Here is a 14,102-nt window from a genome sequence, read left to right as displayed (position 1 = left end):
AAGAAATGAGGGACACCATGAGTGACTGGCTAGTATTGGTACTGGTACCGAGCAGTCTGGTACCAGTACCATACCATATAGCTGGTACTGTTAGTACCAGTACTGGTACCGGTACCTGCCCACCCCTATTGTTGAGTAGCGTGGCAGCGTGGGTACTGTATTGTTGTTCAAGTGGCGCGCGGGAAGAACTGAGCTCAGCTGTGTGGCAATGGCGCCATGTGAGTCCAGTTGCATGAGACACTTGGTGGCCACTCCATCAAATATCGCGTATTAGTGAAAAAAACGTGTAAATTAAACATTTATTTGGATTTGGGACCCTGCATTATTTAAAAAACGCGTAAACCAAACTCGTGTAAATCGAGAATTACCTGTATTGATATGCTGTCAGCCACTGCCTTCTCCTGGGGGCTCAGATTCTCCTCTAACAAGTGTGTCCACCTCCATTTTGCAAGACAACAGCATGTGATGATAGACAATCTTCATCCTCTATACACACTTGATGGTATACCAATCAACCGCTGTTCAACACACAAAGACCTTGGTGTGATTGTAGACAACAAATTGAAATTCCACCAACATAGCCTAATTGAAGTATTATTACAAAGGCTGGAGGTGTTGCTACCAACCTGCTGATGTCCACTGTCTGTCGCTCAGCTAGGTTCCTGTCTTCCTTGTACAGGGGGGTCGTCTAATATGCGAGAATATGGGCGGTTCAAAGCCTTGCATATAGCAAATTCGCATATTAGGAACCTTAAAAAGCATGTAAATAATGGTATATGGGCGGTCAGCCACATTTTTTTAACTTAGTTTCCAATGTAATAAACTGCTTTTTCGAGTTCTTTGGAGGCGCCATAATAACAACAACAGCAACAACAATAGCCCACAGGCTAGCTTGCACACAGCACAGACACAGCTTGTGAGAGCAATGGCTGCTTTAGACGTACTGATGAAGAGAACACGTGGAGCCGTCTCACAGAGTAGAGTTGCCAGATTGCGCCATTGTTTATTTCCCTTCCTTCGGGAAGTGAGTAACAGCAAGTTCATTATTTGGTAGGAAATGGATGTTAGCGAAGTCGGGAACATGAAATGAATGAAAAAAAAACTTTTCTCTTACTACCGAGTCAAGTCACCGCTCCCACGTGCTCCACCCCCCAAGGGGGGGAGGGAGGGAGGAAGGAGGTCGCATCTGAGGTGGTTCGCATATCAGGCGACCCCCCTGTATATTTCTGAGGTTAGACCTATTCTGGATTTTGCTTCCCCTGTGTGGAACTTGGGTTACCAGGGAGATCTGAACTTGTAGGAATCTGTGCAACGTAGGTGGACTAAGCAGGTTGATGGGCTAAATGGTCTCTCGTATGCTGAGGCTTGACCTTTTTTCAGTCAGAGGTAGAATGTTGAGACAAGATATGATCTACTTGTACAAAATATTCCATGGTCTATGCTCTGTTCAACCTTCTGATGTTTTCACATTGTCCCCACCAGTGAGCACTAGAGGCCACCAATTCAAGATCCTGATGCAACACACTGAAATGGAAGCTCGTAGGCGATTCTTCTCATCTCGGGTGATTAAGCATTGGAACTCCTTGCCCTCTGATGTGGTTAATGCTCCCAGCCTTCCAACTTTTTAAGTCTAGGCTACAGTTATTTCTGAGTGCTGAACTCTCTCCTTCTAATACCTCTTCTAACTATTTCTTTTATAACTTTTAATTATATTGTTCAATTCTAATATTATGATAAGCAAAAGCTGTCACTTTAATTGGAAGACACACTTAACCAGTCACTATATGTCAATTGTGTTAGTAGTGCTGCCTGCTCGCCTGACTAGAGTGTCTGACTGTTACTTTTGGACCTTGCTGGTTACCGGTTGGTATGGCCCTACCAGGTGAGAACTCCCACTGCCGCCCTGCCCCATCCCACGCTGCGTATTTCCGCCGCCCCACGCCACATACTGGTGTCGTGTTTCTCCGCGTCCTCCTATTTCTGGCCGTCCGTTTTGTTTACAAACCAAAAGGCGGATTGCTATGAACATGGATACATGTACGCAGCTGGTCGGGTAAGACAATTTTGTTTTTAGAAAATAGCAAGATGCTATTTCCCATAAGTTTACTGTTGAATCACTGCATGAAGGCTATTTATTGGTCCTTCACTTCACCTAGTACAAAAGAGTGCTGTACTGGATTAATTAAAGTTTTTCTATGATACAATAAAACAATGCACCATCCCATGCTGGAAAACACTAGGGGGACAGTCATGTACACCCGACCAGCTGTGTACACGGATCCGTAAGTGTTCATAGCAAGTTTGTAAACAAAACGGACGACCAAAAATAGGAGGACGCGGAGAAACACAACACCGGATAAACCCAAACTAACCTAAACTAACAACCTACCTAATGGGGGGGGGGGGGGCTTTGCCAGCCTCGACCCAGCCTTTTATTTTGCAGAAGTCATTTGGGTAAAGATTCGTTTTAGTACCGTGCCAGTATTTCATTACTTACCTTATGAAACATCACTAGCTCTTCATATATCTTTTCTACAAACATTAAACAATCATGGAAATGCTTTCAAAATCCAATTCAAGGACTATTTATTGTTGAAAATAGGGGATAATATTCACAAAAGCGTAGCCTCCTTTGGCAGCGGCCGAGGCGACGGTACTGCCGCCGCAGCCGCAAAATAGCTCACAGAGGGTTTAGGGTGGGGGAGCATATTTGAACAACTCCAACCAAACTATATGACCTGCTAATGGGGGGCTTTGCCCCCCTCGACCCCCCCTTCTAACCAGTGGGGGCTACCCCCCCCCCCCCCCAGGACCCCCCCAACATGTACATGCAACTTTTTTTCTGCGAGTAGGTAATTCTCGCAACACCGGCAGCACCACTGCCGCGGCCTCCGCCAGAGGAGGCTGCGCTTTCGTGAATATTATCCCCTATTTTCAACAGTAAATAGCCCTTGAATTGGAGTTTGAAAGCGTTTCCATGATTGTTGAACGTTTGTAGAAAAGATATATGAAGCGCAGTACTCCAGCCAACATGAACACATACTGTAACACGCCCCGCTGGCCACGGTGGCCCTTTGACCACAGCACACACACTTGACCTTTTTCTCACCAACAACATTCTTAACATAACAAACACTCAGGTTGTTCCAGGACTTAGTGACCATGACATACTCATCATTGATGCTGATCTCTGACCGATTAGACATAAACAGAGACCCAGACAGATTTCCCTTTTTTCAAGGGCTGACTTAGACATGATCAAACAAGACCTAACTGCTTTCAGCACTGACTTTTTTGCGACAGACCCACACACAAGAGTTCCTTCCACCAACTGGAATAACCTGAAACACACAGTACATGCTTCAATGAACAGACACATACCACAAAAAACACTTTCTAGTAGGTACACACTTCCCTGGTTTTCCAGGGATCTACGCAGACAACATCGCAAGAAACAAAGACTCTACAGCTGCGCGCAGACATACAACACAACAGATAATTGGACCGCCAACAAAAAACACCAAAAGACATTTGCCAAAAACATAAAAGCAGCGGAACGAAAACACACAGATAGCAACTTACCTTGCAGACAACGTAAGAAATAACAAAAGGAACTTTTTCAAATTCTTTAAGACGCGCAAACATGACACTAACACGATTACATCACTTAAAGACAACACTAACACATTAGTAACCAGCCCACAACACAATGCACAAATACTCAACACACAGTTCCGATCGGTACACACACAAGAACACAACCTGACACCAAACATGCCACACAGTCCCTTCCCCCCGATAGCCCCCCTTCACATTACGACTAACGGAGTACAGAAATTACTGGAAGGACTCGACACAACCAGATCCACTGGCCCCGACAATTTTCCCGCCTTCATCCTTAAATCCTTTGCCCCCATCCTTCAGGCCATATTCACCCAGTCCCTATCATCCACCTCATTACCCTCTGACTGGCTTTTGGCAAACATTAATCCTTTACTTAAGACAGGTGACCGGATTGACCCAGCCAATTATCGCCCCATCTCACTAACATCGATTCCACGTAAAAAAATTTAACACACAATACACAAACACATAATGAATCACCTTGACGCAAACATCCTTACCGACTCACAACACGGCTTTCGACCTAAACACTCATGTGAATCGCAATTCATTACTACATTTCAAGACATTACGAGGCTACTTGACCAACGTGACATTAAACAAGTTGACACTATTTTATTGTTTTAGATTTCGCCAAAGCCTTTGACAAAGTCCCGCACAAAAGACTGACATTAAAATTGAAATACTACAGTATTTCAGGACCTATTCTTCACTGGATCACTGCATTTCTTACTACTTTACTACTTTACTGTTTAGAGCAGTAAAGACTACTGACGACTGCAGACTACTACAAAACAACTTGGACGCCCTCAAGGGCGAAAATGCGAGATAAAAACTGCCTTCATGAAATCAGGAGATCTGCAAAGGGTACCCTTTAGAATACTGTAACCAATGCCTCCAGCCTTGCCAGTGATTTCTCTCACATCCAAATGAAACTTTAGGGAGGAGTCCACCCTGACCCCAAGATCATTATAGTTACCTACATCTTGTATGGGTTGGTTTTCAATAAAATATGATAAAGGAGCAGGAGCATAAAGGAAATTCCTACAAAAGTTCTTTCTGGCACATTTACCAACTGAGAAAGATAAACCCCAAGAGCCGTTTGTGATGTAAAGAGTGTTGATGTCTCTCTGCAAAATACTGTGAGAAATTAATTGGTTAGACTTAGAAATTTCAGTAGCTAGGTATAATTTAAGATCATCAGCAAATAAACAAAACTTACAATTTAGTTCTGAAACAACATGATTAATGTAAATGAGAAAAAGCAAGGGACCAATTACTGACCCTTGGGGAACACCACTGCTTACATCCGCTCTATAACTCTTACTACCATGGACAACTACTTGCATCTTTCTCCCACCCAAATAGTCTTTCAGCCATCCTAGCACACCCCCCAATCCCAATACTAGACAGCATTGTGAGTAATAATCTATGATTAACAACATCAAAAGCTTTCTAGAAATAAAAAAATATCATATCCACTGACATACCACTACCATAGAAATGAGTCACATAGTCATAAGTATAAAACAGTTGCTCGAAAACTGATCTACCCAATCTAAAACAATACTGATGCTGTGAAAGTAAGTTATTATCTTCCAAATAAGGGTAAAGTTCTACTTTCTTCCCAGTCTCACAGCGGTACTTCTCACACTTCTTATCGGTTATATCTCATTATTCTACACATTTTGAACCCCATTTATGTGCGTTGCAAACTGCTAGTAACACCGCCAGCGATTTTTGAAAAGTTAACGAGTTTTTCGCGGCTGCCTCAGGGCGCAATGGAGGGGGCTGGGAGGGAAAGCGTGACATCCTCACGTGTTGACATTTCACGGATAAATAAAAACACTGAGCCACTGACGTTGAGAGTCGGTGCCGCCGCCGCCACCGCAAAATAGATCGCAGCACGGCAGCCGTTGGTCTGCATGTTCTAAAAAAAAAAATAATAACCAAGCGCGGTAGACCTGGGCCCGTATCCTCACGAGCTATTAACTTTTACCCTTAAAGTTACTATCAAAGTTAATAGTTTCAATTGATTAAGAGTAATAGCTATCCTCGTCAACTTTGAGTGTAAGTATTAGCAAATCCTGGCTACTGTTATCTTCTTCTTTATGGCGGGCTCTTTGCTAAGGACGCCTCCGTGCAAAACGTAAACATCCGACATGAATTAAGTAAATATTTCAAAAGAAAAATAAAGAAAAGATGTATAAATGTACACCAAAAACACAATAAATGGCAAACAAGAAAATATTGAGTTTTGTGGCAGATAGAAGCAGCCTCAAAGGCTGCTTTTACTTCGTCATTCGTCAATACCCTTATCTCCCCTCCTGCGTCACAACTTGCTCTGCTGAAATTACCGCACCATAACCACGTCATCTGCCCCAATGAGCACATCTACGGGCCGGAGAACCAGCGCAGAAAAGGAGTAAGTTTAATTGGTCGCCCGATGAAACGGTCTTCTTACATCAAATTCATGAAAAAAGACGTATAATCAGAGGGTATTATGGGAAGAATATCACCCCTGAGGATAAGAGAGAGCGTGGACTGAAGTGGCAGAAGCTGTAACAAGGTTGGTAATCACATATTCATGGTTCAATTAGCTTACAAACTAACCTAACCTAATCAATTGGGTATTTTTTGCATAATAACATAACCACTGACCTTCCAGACAGAACATACCTTTTCATTCTGTATCTGAATAGTTTCATTATGACCATTTCTGCCACAGCCCCCTCTCCCTCAACAACCTAACATAACTAAACCTAACCATGCCAAACCTGCCCTGTCCTACCGAACACATCCTAACTTAACATGCCAAGTTTGTTGGGGGGGAAGAGGGGGTTGGTATAGATAGTTAAGGCATATTTGCCCTTTTTTTATTCTTTATTTATTTTTATCTATTATTTTCTTAGGGGGGGGGGGGGGTGCTAGGCATGCCAGACTATGGACACTTTTACAAGTACTTTATGTCAAGACTATATGGGAATAGGTAGGTTTCGTGAGAATGGTAAAGAAGGATTAAAATAGTATATTTATAGCATTGGTCAAACAGATTATGGTGATATAATGTTAGATTGGAATGTACTCAAGATAATGAAATTAAGGTTAACGCTTTTATTTTTTTTGTTACATATTCACATATTCATGATTCAAGTAACTTGCAAACTAACCTAACCTCGTCAAATGGGTATTTTTGTCTACAAACAACCACAGAGTTTCCAAACAGGACATACTTTTTCCTACTGCTCCACGTGAATAGCATCATCATGATCATTTCTGCTGCAACCCCCACTCCCTCAACAATCTAACACAACTAAACCAACTCCTGCTAAACCTGTCCTACCTAACACGTCGTAACCTAACATGGTAGGTCCCCAAGTTTGCTAGGGTGGAAAGGGGGTTAGTATAAGAGTCAAGTCATATTTACCTGTTATTTTATTTATTCCTTATTTAGATTTTTTTTTTTTTGGGGGGGGGGGGTTGGGCATGCCAGACTCTCAACACTTTTACAAGTATTTTATGTTAAGACTATATCGGAATAGGTAGATTTGATGAGAATGGTAAAGTAAGATTAAAATATTATTTTGATATCATTGGTCAAACAGTTTCTGGTGATATAATGTTAGCTTAGAAGTACTCAAAAGAATGGAATTAAGATTAATGCTTTGAATTTTTTTGTATAGCTGTATTGTGTAATATCCTCCTACTTAGAGAAAAGCATTTTAGAAAAGTAGGTAATGAAAAGTAGTATTTATGGCCATGTTCATAACAACTAAAAAGTTAATGTTTTATGATGCATGCAAATAAAATACCGGTACTGATTTAGCTTTCCATCACAGCATGTATTAAATGTTATTGGAGAAGGTATGGGAAATAAATAGCATGCCATAGTGAAACTATTAAGAAACTCGCTTCATATTTATACCCTGACAATGCCTTCCCTGGGAGTGGACCCCGCATGCAGGATGACTGTGAGAGGCGTTGGTACAACATACAACAAAAATCAAAGCCTCGCATTGCCAAGTGCAGGAATGAGCAGCGGCAGACTGGTAATTTTTCTTAGTTGTTATGTCTTTAAATGTAAAACTTATATTAGTTATTTTTTTATGTGCTCACAGAATGCAGCTATACTGGCCACAATGCCTTTATTTCAGCTTAAAGTTAATAAGTTCATAGCAGTGAACTGCATATTTGATATAGAATTTTTTTTAATGTTCATCTGTCAATGACTATCAATCTATCTAAATACCTTGGCTATCTTCCCCCAATAAAGGGTGGTAGCCAAGACAGGCACACACTCACACTCATGTACGTACATCACTCTCTCATCTGCACAGCCCCTGAGGGAGTAAAACAGGCCCTCACTGCATGGGGGATTAGCTGCACAGTTCAGACAGGGAACTTCCACACCAAGGCCTCACAGCATACACTGGTTTACACTTGCCCTTTCATAACAATGACATTTCCCCCAGCACTTGAGTGCCCCACACTTGTGGCACCACAGATACACAGGCGCCTACCTAACTATAACATTTAACTGTGGTAGATAAACTGGTGTATGACATCATAGGCTGCTAGTCTCATGTATTTGAAGGGGTACCAGAGCCATTCAGCATTGACACAGCTGATGATGTGCTAGGGATAGGACAGAAGCAACAGCAGCAGCAGTGAAATATTGATTGGCCTGTATGTTTTTGGCAAAAAACTTTTATATTCTCATTAAAACAATTTATTAATCACTCTTAAATTCATATTCTTTGTAGATACACACTTTATCAGTCAATTATTTTACAACCAATAACAAATAGTGGAATATTTGTTAATAAGTAATATTTCACCTTTAAGACCCTTTTTCTTCAACTACGTACCTATTTAACCCATCCACTACGACTGGCATGGATTTGGCTTTCACTGGTAGCCTGGTAACATAATAGTCCCAGGTCTTTCTCTGCCTCTGCGGTGGATAGTGGAGTGTTTCCCATGTGGTATTGGTATGCTGGATATCCCCTCCCAAGGTGTAGGACTACATTTTCTTCACTGAATTGAAGCAGCCACTTTTTGTTCCATTTCTGTAGTTTGGTGATGTTTTCTTGTAGGAAATCCACAGTTAAGGGGTTAAGTTACATGCATTAATCATAACTAATATATGACGCTTTTTTCAGCCCCGCTGCTGTATTGCTAGAGACCATCCCAGCACACTGTTCGTTACTTGTGGAAAAGATACCATCAGCTGCTTCAGCAACAGCTACTGCTTCAACATCTGCTGGCCCAATGACACCAGCCACTGTTTCATCATCTGCTGGCCCAATGACACCTGCCACTGCAAGGGATGACAATGAAGCTGCTCCACCAGTCACCACCTACTTCATCGGAGTTAAGAGATGCCTTTCATAGGGCAGCAGTATAATTTTTTGATGCTGGGGCTGAATATTACTGCCTCAAGGCAATGATTTTGTCACTTTTTGTTTATTACTGAGGAGGTTAAGGTGGAAGGGGTGAAAAATAATCTCTGCTGTTTTTCGACAGAAATGGTTAGCAAATTCATTCACAGCACAAAATTTACCAGGAAAAAAATTGTGTGTCATTGTGAGTGGGTTCACTTGAGATTGGGCTCCAATACGCCTCCATGGTCCAGTGGTCAGCATACCTGGCTTCTACGCAGGCCCGGGTTCGAATCCCGGCCCGGGCAGTCGGCGTGCAGCTCACCCAGCTGATCATCCTCCCTCTCGGGCTGGTCAATAAATGACTACCTGGGGAAACTGTGGTAACCCGGATGTCACACTGGCCCTGTGTCCCTGGGTAATGGGCTCCCTCCCACCACAGGCTCAAGGGCCAATGTTACGGAGATGAGCACCGAGGCCACGCGCTATATATATATATATATATATATATATATATATATATATATATATATATATATATATATATATATATATATATTTACCATCATTAGCTTATAACACCTTTAGGCACCGATCATATTTGCATTTTATGTAGTCTGTGATGCAGGCAGGATATTCATTAGCACCTAATTAGACTCATGCTGCTCTCCAGTGCTCTCTGATGCACTCACAATCAAAGATGTAGTATACCTATATGGTAGCATTGAGTAATCTTAGGTCACTTGGTAAAGTTTTCACCTCAGTCCGACCCAAGCTGACAACATTAAACCTAAGCGTGTTTGCAAGCTGAGTGCTTAGAATATTGGCATAATAATAAAAGATGCTGAAAACTGGATTCCACTACTTTATTGAATATATGAATAATTATATACTGAATTTGTAATGGAGCCAAGATAAAAAAGCTATGCTTTTCAGTGGTCATACCATGATCTCATGAAAATAAATAGGTTGACATATATAATTAATTACTACGTATTTTGGTATGATGACCATTGCACGTTAATACCATAGCTTTGCTAGCATTGAGTAATCTTAGGTCACTTGGTAAAGTGTTCACCTAAGTCCATCCCAAGTTGACAACATAAACCTAAGCATGTTTGCAAGCTGAGTGCTTAGAATATTGGCATAATAATAAAAGATGCTGAATACTAGATTCCACTACTTTATTTAATATATGAGTAATTATATACTGAATTTGTAATGGAGCCAAGATAAAAAAGCTATGTTTTTCAGTGGTCATACCATGATCTCATGAAAATAAATAGGTTGACATATATAATTAATTACTACGTATTTTGTTATGACGACAATTGCACATTAATACCAAAGCTTTGAATCCAATGATGAATATCTTCAAGTAAGACACAAATAGCAACAGATTGGTCACCAATTCACTCAATAAACACAATACTTCAGAAAAGTATACACTGAATTCACAATAAAGTTGTTTTTCCACTTGGAACTTTGTAAACAGAAACCAAGTAACCTTGTTTTACTTCACTCAGAAGTCATGATGTACGCGATGTGGTCACCTCGACCTTTCATTCTTCCTCCCTCACACTAGCAGACGTCACTAACAAGCTTTCTTACCACCATTATCTCAATACGAATAACCGGCAGAAGTAATTTGTTTTCTAACTTGATTTTAAAGCAACAATAATTATAAATCATATTTTAAATTACATTTTAATGCAATTTTAATGTCATCTTTTCCATTTGCATGTGTGTACCTTTCTGCTACAAATAAGTTTTTTTCCCATGTTTCATTTACCTTTACTCAAATATTTCACATTTTCATCAATAACAAAGGCATCAAACACTAATTGTATGTTCAAGCTATGTAAGTTTTTTTTCTGTTCACATAAACTACTTTGTTTTCCTTTGGTGCCATTATTTTCACATGGGTGCAGTCTATCACTCCCACAACACCAGCAAGTTGGTACAATTCTGCTTGCTTTTCACGGATCTCCACCCTATCAAGGGGAGACTGGATAAACCTCCTGACTACCTACGGGTCACTGAGGGTGGCCAGAGTTTCCGCAATCACCCTGCTTACACTACTCTGGCTAACCCCAAACTCATCACTTGAACACTGCAGCATTTTTCCTGTAGCCAAGTATCTTAAAGTCAAAATCACTTTCAACCCCGGGGTGAGGGAATGCTCCCTTTGAACTGGATCTTGTAGCTCTCTTCTCACCAAATCAGTCACATGCTCCATTCCTGTACGGTCTAATATGTATCTCTTGACAAGTTCACCATCGTTATACAGTTCCAAAGAGTCCTATCGAGCTCTAAATTGCGGAGGCAGGCTGGGCGAGGAAGTCCGGCGGCCATGTTGAAATGGGTCTTGGTCTGGGATTCACTATTAAGTTTACTATTGTGTTTAGAAGTCCTCGCCAGCACTCCCAAGTTAATACCGAAGTTAATAGTAGGGATTAGGCTAATAGTTGGTAAGGATACACTTTGAGAGTGAAGTTAATACCAAAGTCAAAAGTTAATACCGTTTAGCATTAATAGTTGACGAGGATACGGGCCCTGGTCTCACATGCGTGGGCTAATCGCTAACCTAGCGTACCATCACTAACCAAGAGTTTGTAGGAAAGATATATGAAGACCTAGTGATGTTTCATAAGGTAGGTAATGAATGCGAACTATTTTGCGGCGGTGGCGGCGGCACCGACGCGTCGACGCCCCAAGGCAGCCGCCAAAAACTCACTAACTTTTCAAGAATCGTTAGCGGCGTTTCTAACAGTTTGCGGCGCACATAAATGGGGTTCAAAATGCATAGAATAATGAGATCTAACCGATGACAAGTGTGAGAAGAGATGGGGAACAAAGTATCCCAGTCCTCCCCATGACACCCTGAGGCGGCCGCAAAAAACTCACTAACTTTTCAAAAATCGCTAACGACATTTCTAGCAGTTTGCAACGCACATAAATGGGGTTCAAAATGCGTAGAATAATGAGATCTAACTGATGGGAAGTGTGAGAAGTACCGCTGTGAGACTGGGAAGAAAGTAGAATAATACTCAAATAAGAAGTAAGTTGACACAATTATTCTTTCAAAAGCCTTACAGCACACTGATGTCAAACTGATTGGTCTACAGTTGAGGGGATCAGAATGGATTCCACCTTTGAACAGTGGCATAACATTAGCATCTTTCCAGTCTGATGGGACTTGCATTGATAAAAGATTTTCTGAACAACAAGAGCAAATGATAACTAATGGAGGGGGCACACAAATATGGGTGTTATTCACCTGTACGGGTGCCCTGCGCATTAAGATCCAGATCTAGTGATGTTTCATTAGATAGATAATGAAATACTGGCACGGTACTAATACGATTCTTAACCGTCATTTGTTACTGCACTGCATTTTAGGACCTAAAAAGAATCCATATTGTAAGTAATTCCCACGTCAAATATGTGTGCTGGGGCGCCGAAGGGTTTAAAAGTATGGCCCTTAATGTTATTGCTATTGATGGCCTCCTCCTGGGGGCGCGGGGCGGGGCGCACTTACCGGGTTGAGGTGTGCAGGACTAGGCCAGGCTTATCTTGTGTCTTCATGTACTCTTCCTTTATCAAGCTGCGTGTGTGTGTGTGTGTGTGTGTGTTGCCTTATTATCCACACCAGAGAATCTCCCGCCGCGGACCGTTCCGGAGGCCTCTTCTTCTTCTTCTCCCGGAGGTAAACAAACAGCCGTAGCCCTCGTGCCGGTGAGGCGAGAAATAGCTCCTCGCAGAAATAAGTCGCTCTGATGTCCACCGCGCATGCGAACTGCGGAATACACAGCAGGAAAACCTATTAATTTGCCTGGTTTTGCTCTAGTTTGTCCATTTGTGATCTTTGAGATATTTAATATTGCCCGAAGGAAACGACACTCCAGACCAATCGACCAAACAAGCAATAGATCAGAGTGAACATCATTAACGTGGGGTAATTCTTTCTACATTCTGCCCTGTTCGTTTGTTATAAAGCCTTCTCTTGATTGAAGTGATTCTCTGATATTTGTTCCATGTATTGGAGCCGAAACAAGCAGAGTAAACGATAGCGGTGAGTGAAATAAAGAAAAAGTAGGTTGGTTAATATTGAACCTCTCTTTGCGAGCTATTTTGCAGCTGCGAGCTAATGGACATGTTTCCGGTCAACATATTTATTTCAAATTCTGTCTGTATGGATAAAATAGGCCCTAAATTCAGCTATGGTACTATTTTTTCTTCATGTAAAATAGTAAATGTGGTATAAAATATGGATTAAAGTTGAGGAAAAATCACGTGACCTGGAAAAGGGTGCTGATTGGTCGTAACGTCACGAAGCAGTCAGCAGGCCGCCAACTTTGTGTTACTCCGAGATTTCGTGTTGTGGTGTATGTTTCTAGTGGCTAGCAATGCCTGAAGACGTAACCCGCAATCGTTGGTGATCGTACCAATGTGCAAGAGTATATATATATATATATATATATATATATATATATATATATATATATATATATATATATATATATATATATATATATATATATATATTGTAACCTACCTGTAACCTCACCCAGGCGCCCGAAAACCCCGTCAGCGTCCCCAGGAGACTCACCGCTCCTTGTGGCTGGCGTCCAACGTCTGGATGGGCTACTCACGTTACTTCCGGGTTCTTGGTCCCCTGAAGTGCGACTCCCAGGCGTGTGTGCTACTCTGTGTTCTCTCCGAGAGCGACAGCGTGCGTGAAATCCAGCCTCTGGCCACCAGTGCACTTTACTGTGGAGAAAGCAAACCCCTTCCACTTCGGCGGGCTCAGAGTAAAACAATCCGCCGGTTTAACGTGGTTTATTTCCTTTGTCACAGTTCCCACACTGTTCCACCGGGGTCCGGCCACTTAATTGTTGACCGTCGAAACCCTCCACTAAAGTCCACAAACCCAAACACCGCCAATTCCAGGCACTTTCTCCAAGGGGGTCCATGCACCGCCACGCTACGAGCCTCAGGTCCCGACCGAGGTTCGAATCCAACTGCCTGCCGGCGTCCCCCAAGGCCCTCGTGCGCGCCCCAATCACAGGCCTTCCCGCTCGGTGACGTCACTTC

General features: G+C 42.0%; 1 protein-coding gene across 2 annotated transcripts in view; it reads right to left on the bottom strand.

The window, feature by feature from the left end:
• LOC127002827 (proline-rich protein 12-like) overlaps positions 1-12,727 on the bottom strand; it is a 116,340-nt gene extending 103,613 nt beyond the window's left edge. Inside the window, exon 1 of one of the 2 annotated variants that reach the window (XM_050869051.1) lies at positions 12,547-12,727. The gene's annotated coding sequence lies outside the window, so the exon portion shown is untranslated. The remainder of the gene's footprint in view (positions 1-12,546) is intronic. The other variant, XM_050869050.1, reaches the window with a different exon arrangement.
• Positions 12,728-14,102: the final 1,375 nt, after the last annotated feature.

The sequence above is a fragment of the Eriocheir sinensis genome, chromosome 24 (genome assembly GCF_024679095.1).
Source record: "Eriocheir sinensis breed Jianghai 21 chromosome 24, ASM2467909v1, whole genome shotgun sequence".
NCBI lineage: Eukaryota > Metazoa > Arthropoda > Malacostraca > Decapoda > Varunidae > Eriocheir > Eriocheir sinensis.
Note: the sequence above shows the minus strand (reverse complement) of the source record. Positions and strands in the feature narration are given on the sequence as shown.